The 13,694-nt window shown below is 48.8% G+C and overlaps 1 non-coding gene across 1 annotated transcript; it reads left to right on the forward strand.

Moving 5' to 3' along the window:
• Positions 1–6,506: 6,506 nt before the first annotated feature.
• Positions 6,507–6,588, forward strand: trnas-gcu (transfer RNA serine (anticodon GCU)). Its single transcript has one exon. It is a non-coding gene; the product is annotated as a tRNA-Ser (tRNA).
• Positions 6,589–13,694: the final 7,106 nt, after the last annotated feature.

The following is a 13,694-nucleotide window of genomic DNA, read 5'->3' on the forward strand; positions in this document are numbered from 1 at the left end:
AATTTAGTTACAAAATAGATGATTATACTAGTGGGAACAATATAAGCAAGTTATAAACTTGAATACTGTTCAATCCTTGATTGGGTAATAAGGTGATGAATGAAAAATCTGCACATGTTGGAAATCTGAAATAAAAATGTAAAATACTGGAACCATGTGGTTGGGCCAGCGGAATCTGAAAGAGCCTGTCGGAACTGGGTGATAAGTGAGCCAAGTAATTGGAATGGGGAGAGGGGAAATGATCTGCAGATAGAAATGGAGTCTGGTGTACAGCTTGTTGTCTTAATTGGCCAGTTCATGAGTTTAATGGCTTCAACCAGTATTTTTAACAAGCTAGAATGGTGAAAAATGGTTTAGGACATACAATGGTTACTTTTGAGACAGAGGAAAGGCACCATAGCTCTGTCTGAAAAGTCAGAGGGAATGACACAAATGTACATACCAATTGGAATGAAGACAAGGGCAAGAAGGTGGCTGAGGTTTCTAAAGCCATGGTTCAGACAAGATGGCTTCACGAAGTCTAGAAGAGTTCCTGACCATTGGAGCGTGAAAGGGAGTTGAAATGGTGAGCCATAGGAAGTTTGATGTCATATTTGTGGACAGAATGGGAATATTTGCATATTTTTAATTCCCTATGTAGAGGCTGCACTTTGAGCAATGAATATAATTTTGGCCTCTTCCTAATCATTCAAAGTCCTTTTCTCCCCCAAGGAAAAAAATTGAATTATCCCACAATTTAAATTAAGCACCTCTCTTTTGTGACATCTACCATTGTGAAGGACAAGTAGTAAGATCATGGAATACAGTCACCTCCATTGTGTTCCCATCCAAGTGACATACCATCCTGCCTTGGACCTAGATTACTGATCTTTTGTCATCGCTGGGTCAATATCCTGGAATTTATGACCCAGCACCAACACCACAAGGGTTGCAGTGGTTCCAGGAGAAAGCCCACGACCACCAGCATCTTGGGGCAACTAGGGCTGGTCGATAAATGTGGCCATGCAAATTTTTTAAAAAATGGAAAAGGGGGAATCTAGGAGCAAAAAAGCTTCCTAATTATCCAATAATTTGAATGAAGAGGAACGGACTGAAGGAGGTATGTGTGAATTGCTGTCTCAGATGCAAGGAGTGTTTGGGGCTCTGGACAATGGTCTGAGAGGGGGAACATGATCTGCTATGGTCATATGGGAAAATACTGCAGGAAGAGCAGCTGGAAAACAGACTGAAGGGTCTGGAGGAATGGTCCCTGCAGAAAGCAGGGAAGGGAAGATGTGCCAAATGCTGGAATTGTGTAGGTGGTGGAAATGGCAATGGAAGAGCAAATGGATGCAATGTAGGAACTGGGAGAAAGGGATGGAGTCTTTACAGGGAGAGGGCATATAGAAAGGAGCAGAATTCAAGTAGTTCTGGGAGTCTGGACTACTAACACATAGCTTTAGGAAGTCCATTGCCAACAGATAGAAAGAGAGCAGTCCAGGAAAGGAAGAAGCTGAGATGAATTGTGTAAAGATGAGGGATGGATAGAGACTGGAAGCAGAGTGAATTGAATTGTCCAGATTGGTGAGAGCAGGAAGCAGCACCCCTGGTCATTAGTGTAATGGAGGTAAAGTAGGACTGGTACAAAAAATATTCCACACATCCTACAAAAGACAGCTGGGACCCATGCAGGGTCCCAAAGCAACACCTTTTATGAAGAGATGAACAAAGTTAAAAGAGAAGTTGTTCAGTGTGAAAAGGAAGACTTGCATTTATATTGTGCCTTTGACGACCCCAGGACATCTCAAAGTACTTTTGAAGTTATAATAACTTGTAATGTAGGAAATGTGCACAGCAAGATCCCACTATTAGCAATGTGTTAATAAGCAGATCATCTTTTTTAATGATGTTGGTTGAAGGATGCATATTGGTCAAGACACAGGGGAGAACTCCCCTGCTCCTCTAGTGCCATGGGACCTTTTACATCCACCTGAAATGGCAGACAGGGCCTCAATTTAACATCTCATCCAAAGTGCTGCTCGCCCTCAATACTGCACCGAAGTGTCAACCTAGCTTTTATGCTTAGGCCTCAGGAGTAGGACTTAAACACACAACCTTCGGACTCTGGGGTGCGCGTGCTAACAAGTGAACCGTAGCTGACGCTTCAAGGTTAGATGTGAGAACAAGTACAGCAGCTTGTGGTGATGGTGGCTGGTGATGGGATGAGTAGGGGTGGGGGTCGTGGTGATAGTTGTCCGCTGTTCGAGGGAGAAGCGAAGGACCCAGAGATCATCCTGGTGAGGATGGAAATGTAGGCGGACTATGTTCATGCTGAAAAGGAAAGTATTTGCGAACTTGAAATCGTCAAAGCAGCAGAGGGTATTGGCCGATCCATGGATAGCGATAGATGGGTAGAGACCGGACAAAGTGTAAACAACAGGGTGAAATTAAAACCTAGTAGCAGGGAACGGTCAAAGACAATTACACATCAAAATCAACCAGGAATACAACCTTTCACAAAAGAGAAAGGCTCCCCTTTGGCAGGAAATTTAATCAGGAAAGGAGGAATGTCTGACAAGTATATCTGTTTATTAATAGATTTCCCGTGAATGCTCAAGGATAGCCCACAACCTGGAGCACAGTTTCTAATGTTTACCACAGCCTCACTCTGAAATCCTGGCTGGGCCCCATGCTGTCGCTCATGGTACCTCTTGAGTTCGGCTCAGACACTCACACTGTGATGTGGCAACCACAATATAGTTTAATGTAGTGGATAATTTGATACAGATGGGTGATTATTACACAAAATAAACAATTTTACAAAAGAATTATTCACTTTGGTTATGGCTCTCTGGTTTATACATTCTTCAGATATGAGATTGATTGTGTTTCCGGATCCCTAGGTTTTGACGCTAATTAAAAATTCAGGTTGTCATTGTCCTCCCTGTACATCTTACACAGCAGAGCCAGCTCCTGCCAGTTGAACCTGCAATTGTTTCTCTCCAAATTTTAGAGTCTGTGGAGTTTGAAGTGGATGCACAAGCTGCCTCAGCATTGGGAGCAGTAGTTCAGCAAGCCTACGTGCCTGCCGACTGCTCCTGAGCTGGCTCACACTCTGATGTTGGCAATGCTCCCCTAACTAATTCCTGGTGGCTAGATTGGAAGAGAACAGCAACTGAAGGCAAGTAGTAGAGGGTGGGGAGGGGGGTTTAATGTACCAAGATATTGGGGTCTTGGAATGTTTTTATCCGGGACACCCTATAGAGCTGAAGGCCATGTCAGGATGGCTGCCAACTTGGCCTATCTTCACCAGCATTGGTATAGAGCTCCGACAAACAAACATGGAACAATTGAGTGAACCACATGCAGCCAATGAGATTGCTAGGAAATGACACAAACAAAAAGGTCCCTGGATTTTTGAAGATTAAGGGGTGATTTGATTGAAGTTTTCAAGATATTAGGGGAAACTGATAGGGTAGATAGAGAGAAACTATTTCTGCTGGTTGGGGAGTCTAGGACTAGGGGACATAGCCTAAAAATTAGAGCCAGGACTTTCAGGCATGAAGTTGGGAAACACTTCTACGTGCGGAGGATGGTAGAAGTTTGGAACTCTCTTCCGCAAACGGCAATTGATGCTAGCTCAATTGTTAATTTTAAATACGAGATTGGTAGATTCTTGTTAACCAAAGGTATTAATGGATATGGAGTTAGGTCACAGATCAGCCATGATCTCATTGAATGGCGGAACAGGCTTGAGGGGCTAAATGGCCTATTTCTGCTCCTATCTTCCTATGTTCCTAATACTCTAGTAGTGTATTTCACTGTGGAGTAGGTAGGGTATATTAGTGCATTCTAGTTTATTGATTTATGTCAGTGTGTAGTAATGCAAATTAGTATACAGTATATATCAGCATGCACTGCACTCTGCCTCTTCCTGCAGTCTATGTTAGTGTATAGTTGCGTAAATTAATGTAATATATATTGGGTGTTGTATTGTATATTAGTAATGGTGCCTGTATATAATAGTGAGCAGAAGTGTATTAGTGTGTAGTATATATTGGCATGCAGTAGTGTATATTAGTGTGTAAAAGTGTACAGCAGTATAATAGTGTGTAGTACTGCGTATTAGTGTGCGGTAGTCCATATTAACATGTAGCAGTGTATATTTGTGTGCAATTGGGAGCATTGGTTTGTGGCAATGTACATTGGTGTATTAGTGCAATGGTACATGTTAGTGTGTAATGGCGTGAATCAGTATGTAATGATACATTTTTACCAATGGTAGCTTTTACTAAGCTGAGAAGTGATTTACCAAAAATGGACTGGAAAAAGCTACTTGAAAGTAAATCAGTGTCACAACAGTGGGAGGCATTCAAGGAGGAGATGGTGAGGGTTCAGAGCAAATATGTTTCCACAAAGAAAAAGGGTGGCACTCCCAAATCTAGAGCCCCCTGGATGTCAAGGAGCAAATAAGGCAATGTCAGATACTGAGAGCTCAATACTGCAGAAAGCCTAGAGGAGTATAGAAAGTGCAGGGGTGAAATTAACTCTTCCTCCCTTGCTTCTCTTAACAGAAATAGCAGATGCTCTGACCATCATTTTCCAATCCTCTCTGGTTACAGGTGTGGTGCCGGAGGACTGGAGGACTGCTAACGTTGTATCATTGTTTGAAAAGGGAGAAAGGGATAGACCAAGTAATTACAGGCCAGTCAGCCTAACCTCGGTGGTGGACAAATTATTGGAAACAATTCTGAGGGACAGTATTAATCATCATTTAGAAAGGCACGGATTAATCAAGGACAGTCAGCATAGATTTGTTAAGGGAAGGTCGTGTCTGACTAGATTTAATTTTTTGAAGAGGCAATGGAGGGTCAATGAGGGTAGCGCGTTTGATGTAGTCTATGTGGATTTTAGCAAGGCTTTTGACAAGGTCCCACAAGGCAGACTGGTCAAAAAAGTAAAGGCCCATGGGGTCCAAGGGAAAGTGGCAGGAAGCAAAGGGTTGACGGGTGTTTGTGACTGGAAGGCTGTTTCCAATGGGGTTCTGCAGAGCTCAGTATTGGGGCCCCTTACTTTTTGTGGTATATATCAATGATTTAGACTTAATTATGCCCCCTACATTTAAGAAGTTTGCAGATGATACAAAGATAGGCCGTGTGGTTGATAGTGAGGAGGAAAGCTCTAGACTGTAGGAAGATATCAATGGACTGGTCAGGTGGGCAGAAAAGTGGCAAATGGAATTCAATCCGGAGAATTGTGAGGTAATGCATTTGGTGAGGGCAAACAAAGCAATGGAATACACAATAAATGGGCGGTTACTGAGAGGCGTAAAGGAACGGAGGGACCTAGCAGTGCATGTCCACAGATCCCTGAAGGTAGCAGGACAGGTAGATAAGGTGGTTAAGAAGGCATACAGGTTACTTGCCTTTATTAGCTGAGGCATAGAATGTAAGAGCAGGGAGGTTATGCTGGAACTGTATAAAACACTGGTTAGGCCGCGGCTGGAGTACTGCATACAGTTCTGGTCACCACATTACAGGAAGGATGTAATTGCACTAGAGGAGATTTATGAGCATGTTGCCAGGACTGGAGAGTTTTAGCTATGAAGAAAGATTGGATAGGCTGGGATTGATTTCTTTGGAACAAAGGAGGCCGAGGGGAGATTTAATTGAGGTGTACAAGATTATGAGGGGCCCAGATAGAGTGGATAGGAAGGGCCTATTTCCCTTAGCAGAGAGGTCAATAACCAGAGGGTATAGATTTAAAGTGATTGGTAGAAGGATTAGAGGGGAGCTGAGGAAATTTTTTTCACCCAGTGGGGTCTGGAACTCACTGCCTGGAAGGGTGGTAAATGCAGAAACCCTCAACTCATTTAAAAAGTACCTGAAGTGCCGTGACCTACAAGGCTATGGACCAAGTGCTGGAAAGTGGGATTAGGCGAGGTGGCTCATTTTTGGTTGGCGGGGACATGATGGGCCGTAAATTTTGTATAATTCTACTAGGTGCTTGGATGTGCACTTGAAGAGCTGCAATCGACAAGGCTACGGACCAAGAGGTGGAAAGTGGAATTAGGTTGACTGGCTGTTTTTTCAGCAGACACAGACACGATGGGCCGAATGGCCTCCTCTGCAGTGAATTTCTGATTCCATGATGTTAGTGCGTAATGGTGTGTATCAGTGTGTAATGGCACCATCTTTTCCATATTAATGTGTAGTGTTGTATATTAGTCTGCAATAGTGAGCATTGAGGTGTGGCAGTGTGTAACGGTACACGTTAGTGAGCAGCAACGTGCAACAGCAGCACACAACAGCCGCTCACACTGTTTGTTTCCGCGCCTGCTCAGACACGTGGCCCGCAGCCCGTCCGAACAGTTCCCAGCAGCCCACGCGCGGCAAGGGGCTGGCGGGAACGCGCGGCGCTGGGGCTCGTGTCCGCGCGGGTCCGCGGCAGCGGTGCGCGCCGCCGTGGGGTTGGCTGAAGGCGTCCTCTGCTCATGAGGTGTGTAATCGGCGCCTGGTGCAGCCGGTGACGAGGTGGCCGAGTGGTTAAGGCGATGGACTGCTAATCCATTGTGCTCTGCACGCGTGGGTTCGAATCCCATCCTCGTCGGGCCGCGGGGCTGGCTGTTATTTTATAGATTTAAATTTAGTCTTAAATTATTTGTTCCAGTTATAGTTTGAATTTAGCAATTATTAATTCCTTTTTACCATTAATTCCTTTTTACCATTCCCCCTTTCAGTTCGTTCTATTTCTCTCACTGCATGCGGTTCCCAGGGCCCATTCTGCCAACCTCAACCCAGACCTTTGGGGGTCAGTATATAGTGACCAGGAGCAGGGCCCCAGGCTGACCTTTGGGGGTCAGTATATAGTGACCAGGAGCAGGGCCCCAGGCTGACCTTTGGGGGGTCAGTATATAGTGACCAGGAGCAGGGCCCCAGGCTGACCTTTGGGGGGTCAGTATATAGTGACCAGGAGCAGGGCCCCAGGCTGACCTTTGGGGGGTCAGTATATAGTGACCAGGAGCAGGGCTCCAGGCTGACCTTTGGGGGTCAGTATATAGTGACCAGGAGCAGGGCCCCAGGCTGACCTTTGGGGGTCAGTATATAGTGACCAGGAGCAGGGCCCCAGGCTGACCTTTGGGGGGTCAGTATATAGTGACCAGGAGCAGGGCCCCAGGCTGACCTTTGGGGGTCAGTATATAGTGACCAGGAGCAGGGCCCCAGGCTGACCTTTGGGGGGTCAGTATATAGTGACCAGGAGCAGGGCCCCAGGCTGACCTTTGGGGGGTCAGTATATAGTGACCAGGAGCAGGGCCCCAGGCTGACCTTTGGGGGGTCAGTATATAGTGACCAGGAGCAGGGCCCCAGGCAGACATTTGGGGGTCAGTATATAGTGACCAGGAGCAGGGCCCCAGGCTGACCTTTGGGGGGTCAGTATATAGTGACCAGGAGCAGGGCCCCAGGCTGACCTTTGGGGGGTCAGTATATAGTGACCAGGAGCAGGGCCCCAGGCTGACCTTTGGGTGGTCAGTATATAGTGACCAGGAGCAGGGCCCCAGGCAGACATTTGGGAGTCAGTATATAGTGACCAGGAGCAGGGCCCCAGGCAGACATTTGGGGGTCAGTATATAGTGACCAGGAGCAGGGCCCCAGGCAGACATTTGGGGGTCAGTATATAGTGACCAGGAGCAGGGCCCAAGGCTGACCTTTGGGGGGTCAGTATATAGTGACCAGGAGCAGGGCCCCAGGCTGACCTTTGGGGGTCAGTATATAGTGACCAGGAGCAGGGCTCCAGGCTGACCTTTGGGGGGTCAGTATATAGTGACCAGGAGCAGGGCCCCAGGCTGACCTTTGGGGGTCAGTATATAGTGACCAGGAGCAGGGCTCCAGGCTGACCTTTGGGGGGTCAGTATATAGTGACCAGGAGCAGGGCCCCAGGCTGACCTTTGGGGGTCAGTATATAGTGACCAGGAGCAGGGCTCCAGGCTGACCTTTGGGGGGTCAGTATATAGTGACCAGGAGCAGGGCCCCAGGCTGACCTTTGGGGGGTCAGTATATAGTGACCAGGAGCAGGGCCCCAGGCTGACCTTTGGGGGTCAGTATATAGTGACCAGGAGCAGGGCCCCAGGCTGACCTTTGGGGGTCAGTATATAGTGACCAGGAGCAGGGCTCCAGGCTGACCTTTGGGGGGTCAGTATATAGTGACCAGGAGCAGGGCCCCAGGCAGACATTTGGGGGGTCAGTATATAGTGACCAGGAGCAGGGCCCCAGGCTGACCTTTGGGGGGTCAGTATATAGTGACCAGGAGCAGGGCCCCAGGCAGACATTTGGGGGGGTCAGTATATAGTGACCAGGAGCAGGGCCCCAGGCTGACCTTTAGGGGTCAGTGTGCAGTGACCAGGAGCAGGGCCCCAGGCTGACCTTTGGGGGTCAGTGTGCAGTGACCAGGAGCAGGGCCCCAGGCTGACCTTTGGGGGTCAGTGTGCAGTTACCAGGAGCAGGGCCCCAGGCTGACCTTTGGGGGTCAGTATATAGTGACCAGGAACAGGGCCCCAGGCAGACCTTTGGGGGTCAGTATATAGTGACCAGGAGCAGGGCCCCAGGCAGACATTTGGGGGTCAGTATATAGTGACCAGGAACAGGGCCCCAGGCAGACATTTGGGGGTCAGTATATAGTGACCAGGAGCAGGGCCCCAGGCAGACATTTGGGTGGTCAGTATATAGTGACCAGGAGCAGGGCCCCAGGCTGACCTTTGGGGGTCAGTGTGCAGTGACCAGGAGCAGGGCCCCAGGCTGACCTTTGGGGGTCAGTGTGCAGTGACCAGGAGCAGGGCCCCAGGCTGACCTTTTGGGGGTCAGTATATAGTGACCAGGAGCAGGGCCCCAGGCAGACATTTGGGGGTCAGTATATAGTGACCAGGAGCAGGGCCCCAGGCAGACATTTGGGGGGTCAGTATATAGTGACCAGGAACAGGGCTCCAGGCAGACATTTGGGGGTCAGTATATAGTGACCAGGAGCAGGGCCCCAGGCAGACATTTGGGAGTCAGTATATAGTGACCAGGAGCAGGGCCCCAGGCAGACATTTGGGGGTCAGTATATAGTGACCAGGAGCAGGGCCCCAGGCAGACATTTGGGAGTCAGTATATAGTGACCAGGAGCAGGGCCCCAGGCAGACATTTGGGGGTCAGTATATAGTGACCAGGAGCAGGGCCCCAGGCAGACATTTGGGGGTCAGTATATAGTGACCAGGAGCAGGGCCCCAGGCAGACATTTGGGGGTCAGTATATAGTGACCAGGAGCAGGGCCCCAGGCAGACATTTGGGGGTCAGTATATAGTGACCAGGAGCAGGGCCCCAGGCAGACATTTGGGGGGTCAGTATATAGTGACCAGGAGCAGGGCCCCAGGCAGACATTTGGGAGTCAGTATATAGTGACCAGGAGCAGGGCCCCAGGCAGACATTTGGGGGTCAGTATATAGTGACCAGGAGCAGGGCCCCAGGCAGACATTTGGGGGTCAGTATATAGTGACCAGGAGCAGGGCCCCAGGCTGACCTTTGGGGGTCAGTATATAGTGACCAGGAGCAGGGCCCCAGGCTGACCTTTGGGGGTCAGTATATAGTGACCAGGAGCAGGGCCCCAGGCTGACCTTTGGGGGGTCAGTATATAGTGACCAGGAGCAGGGCCCCAGGCTGACCTTTGGGGGTCAGTATATAGTGACCAGGAGCAGGGCCCCAGGCTGACCTTTGGGGGTCAGTATATAGTGATCAGGAGCAGGGCCCCAGGCTGACCTTTGGGCGTCAGTATATAGTGACCAGGAGCAGGGCCCCAGGCTGACCTTTGGGGGTCAGTATATAGTGACCAGGAACAGGGCCCCAGGCTGACCTTTGGGGGTCAGTATATAGTGACCAGGAGCAGGGCCCCAGGCTGACCTTTGGGGGTCAGTATATAGTGACCAGGAGCAGGGCCCCAGGCTGACCTTTGGGGGTCAGTGTGCAGTGACCAGGAGCAGGGCCCCAGGCTGACCTTTGGGGGTCAGTATATAGTGACCAGGAGCAGGGCCCCAGGCTGACCTTTGGGGGTCAGTATATAGTGACCAGGAACAGGGCCCCAGGCTGACCTTTGGGGGTCAGTATATAGTGACCAGGAGCAGGGCCCCAGGCTGACCTTTGGGGGTCAGTGTGCAGTGACCAGGAACAGGGCCCCAGGCTGACCTTTGGGGGTCAGTATATAGTGACCAGGAACAGGGTCTCAGGCTGACCTTTGGGGGTCAATGTGTAGTGACCAGGAGCAGGGTCACAGGCTGACCTTTCATGTTGTTCACACTGGGCCATTTTGATGTCTGTACATTCATGCTGGCCCGTTTTGATGTCTCCATGTTCACACTGTTCCCTTTTCATTGTTAGATCAAGTCTACAGCACAGAAACAGGCCATTTGCCCAACTGGTCTATGCCGGCGTTTATGCTCCACATGAGCTTCCTCCCTCCCTACTTCATCTATCCCTAACAGCATAACCTTCTATTTCTTTCTCCCTCATATGTTCACCTTAAATGCATCTGTGCTATTTGCCTCAACTACTCCTTATGGTAGTGAGTTCCACATTCTTACCACTCTTTAGGTAAAGAAGTTTCTCCTGAATTCCCTATTGGATTTACGAGTGACTATCTTATATTGGTGACCTCTAGTTTTGGACTCATTTTGTCTACACCTACCCCATCAAACCCTTTCATTATCTTAAAGACCTCTATCAGGTCACCCCTCAGCCTTCTCTTTTCTACAGAAAGATGCCCAGCCTGTTTAGGCTTTCCTGATAAGTATATCCTCTCAGCTCTGGTATCATCCTTGTGAATCTTTTTTGCATCCTCTCCAATGCCTCTATATCCTTTTTATAATATGGAGACCAGTGCTTGGTTTGCCTTTTTTATGGCCTTATTAACCTGCGTCACTACTTTTAGTGATTTGTGTATCTGTACCCAGAGATCCCTTTGTTCCTCTTCCCATTCAGACTCTTATTATCCCAGCAGTATGTGGCCTCCTTATTCTTCCTACCAAAATGCACCACCTCACACTTATCGATATTGAAATTCAATAACCAATTGCAAATCCTTTTGGTGTCTGTACATTCACACTGGGCCCTTTTGGTGTCTGTACATTCACACTGGGCCCTTTTGATGTCTGTACTTTCACACTGGGCCCTTTTGATGTCTGTACTTTCACACTGGGCCCTTTGGTGTCTGTACTTTCACACTGGGCCCTTTTGATGTCTGTACATTCACACTGGGCCCTTTGGTGTCTGTACATTCACACTGGGCCCTTTGATGTCTGTACATTCACACTGGGCCCTTTGATGTCTGTACATTCACACTGGGCCCTTTTGATGTCTGTACATTCACACTGGGCCCTTTTGATGTCTGTACTTTCACACTGGGCCCTTTTGATGTCTGTACATTCACACTGGGCCCTTTTGATGTCTGTACATTCACACTGGGCCCTTTTGATGTCTGTACTTTCACACTGGGCCCTTTGGTGTCTGTACTTTCACACTGGGCCCTTTTGATGTCTGTACATTCACACTGGGCCCTTTGGTGTCTGTACCACACACTGGGCCCTTTTGATGTCTGTACTTTCACACTGGGCCCCTTTGATGTCTGTACTTTCACACTGGGCACTTTGGTGTCTGTACATTCACACTGGGCCCTTTGATGTCTGTACTTTCACACTGGGCCCTTTGATGTCTGTACTTTCACACTGGGCCCTTTGATGATTCTGTACATTCACACTGGGCCCTTTGGTGTCTGTACTTTCACACTGGGCCCCGTTGATGTCTGTACATTCACACTGGGCTCTTTGGTGTCTGTACTTTCACACTGGGCCCCTTTGATGTCTGTACATTCACACTGGGCCCTTTGGTGTCTGTACATTCACACTGGGCCCTTTGATGTCTGTACTTTCACACTGGGCCCTTTGGTGTCTGTACATTCACACTGGGCCCCTTTGGTGTCTGTACATTCACACTGGGCCCTTTGATGTCTGTACATTCACACTGGGTCCTTTGGTGTCTGTACATTCACACTGGGCCCTTTGATGTCTGTACATTCACACTGGGCCCTTTGATGTCTGTACTTTCACACTGGGCCCCTTTGATGTCTGTACATTCACACTGGGCCCTTTGGTGTCTGTACATTCACACTGGGCCCCTTTGGTGTCTGTACATTCACACTGGGCCCTTTGATGTCTGTACATTCACACTGGGCCCTTTGATGTCTGTACATTCACACTGGGCCCTTTGATGTCTGTACATTCACACTGGGCCCTTTGGTGTCTGTACTTTCACACTGGGCCCCTTTGATGTCTGTACATTCACACTGGGCCCTTTGGTGTCTGTACTTTCACACTGGGCCCCTTTGATGTCTGTACATTCACACTGGGCCCTTTGATGTCTGTACATTCACACTGGGCCCTTTGGTGTCTGTACATTCACACTGGGCCCTTTGATGTCTGTACTTTCACACTGGGCCCCGTTGATGTCTGTACATTCACACTGGGCTCTTTGGTGTCTGTACTTTCACACTGGGCCCCTTTGATGTCTGTACATTCACACTGGGCCCTTTGGTGTCTGTACATTCACACTGGGCCCTTTGATGATGTCTGTACATTCACACTGGGCCCCTTTGGTGTCTGTACATTCACACTGGGCCCTTTGATTCTGTACTTTCACACTGGGCCCTTTGGTGTCTGTACATTCACACTGGGCCCCTTTGATGTCTGTACATTCACACTGGGCCCTTTGGTGTCTGTACATTCACACTGGGCCCTTTGATGTCTGTACATTCACACTGGGCCCTTTGGTGTCTGTACATTCACACTGGGCCCTTTGGTGTCTGTACATTCACACTGGGCCCTTTGGTGTCTGTACATTCACACTGGGCCCCTTTGATGTCTGTACATTCACACTGGGCCCCTTTGATGTCTGTACATTCACACTGGGCCCTTTGGTGTCTGTACATTCACACTGGGCCCTTTGGTGTCTGTACATTCACACTGGGCCCTTTGATGTCTGTACATTCACACTGGGCCCTTTGGTGTCTGTACATTCACACTGGGCCCCTTTGATGTCTGTACTTTCACACTGGGCCCTTTTGATGATTCTGTACTTTCACACTGGGCCCCTTTGATGTCTGTACTTTCACACTGGGCCCCTTTGATGTCTGTACTTTCACACTGGGCCCCTTTGATGTCTGTACTTTCACACTGGGCCCCTTTGATGTCTGTACTTTCACACTGGGCCCCTTTGATGATTCTGTACTTTCACACTGGGCCCTTTTGATGATTCTGTACATTCACACTGGGCCCCTTTGATGATTCTGTACTTGCACACTGGGCCCCTTTGATGATTCTGTACTTTCACACTGGGCCCTTTTGATGATTCTGTACTTTCACACTGGGCCCTTTTGATGATTCTGTACTTTCACACTGGGCCCTTTGGTGTCTGTACTTTCACACTGGGCCCCTTTGATGATTCTGTACTTTCACACTGGGCCCCTTTGATGATTCTGTACTTTCACACTGGGCCCTTGGGTGTCTGTACATTCACACTGGGCCCTTTGGTGTCTGTACATTCACATTGGGCCCTTTGGTGTCTGTACATTCACACTGGGCCCTTTGGTGTCTGTACATTCACACTGGGCCCTTTGATGATTCTGTACATTCACACTGG

Source organism: Heptranchias perlo, chromosome 10 (genome assembly GCF_035084215.1).
Source record: "Heptranchias perlo isolate sHepPer1 chromosome 10, sHepPer1.hap1, whole genome shotgun sequence".
Classification (NCBI taxonomy): domain Eukaryota; kingdom Metazoa; phylum Chordata; class Chondrichthyes; order Hexanchiformes; family Hexanchidae; genus Heptranchias; species Heptranchias perlo.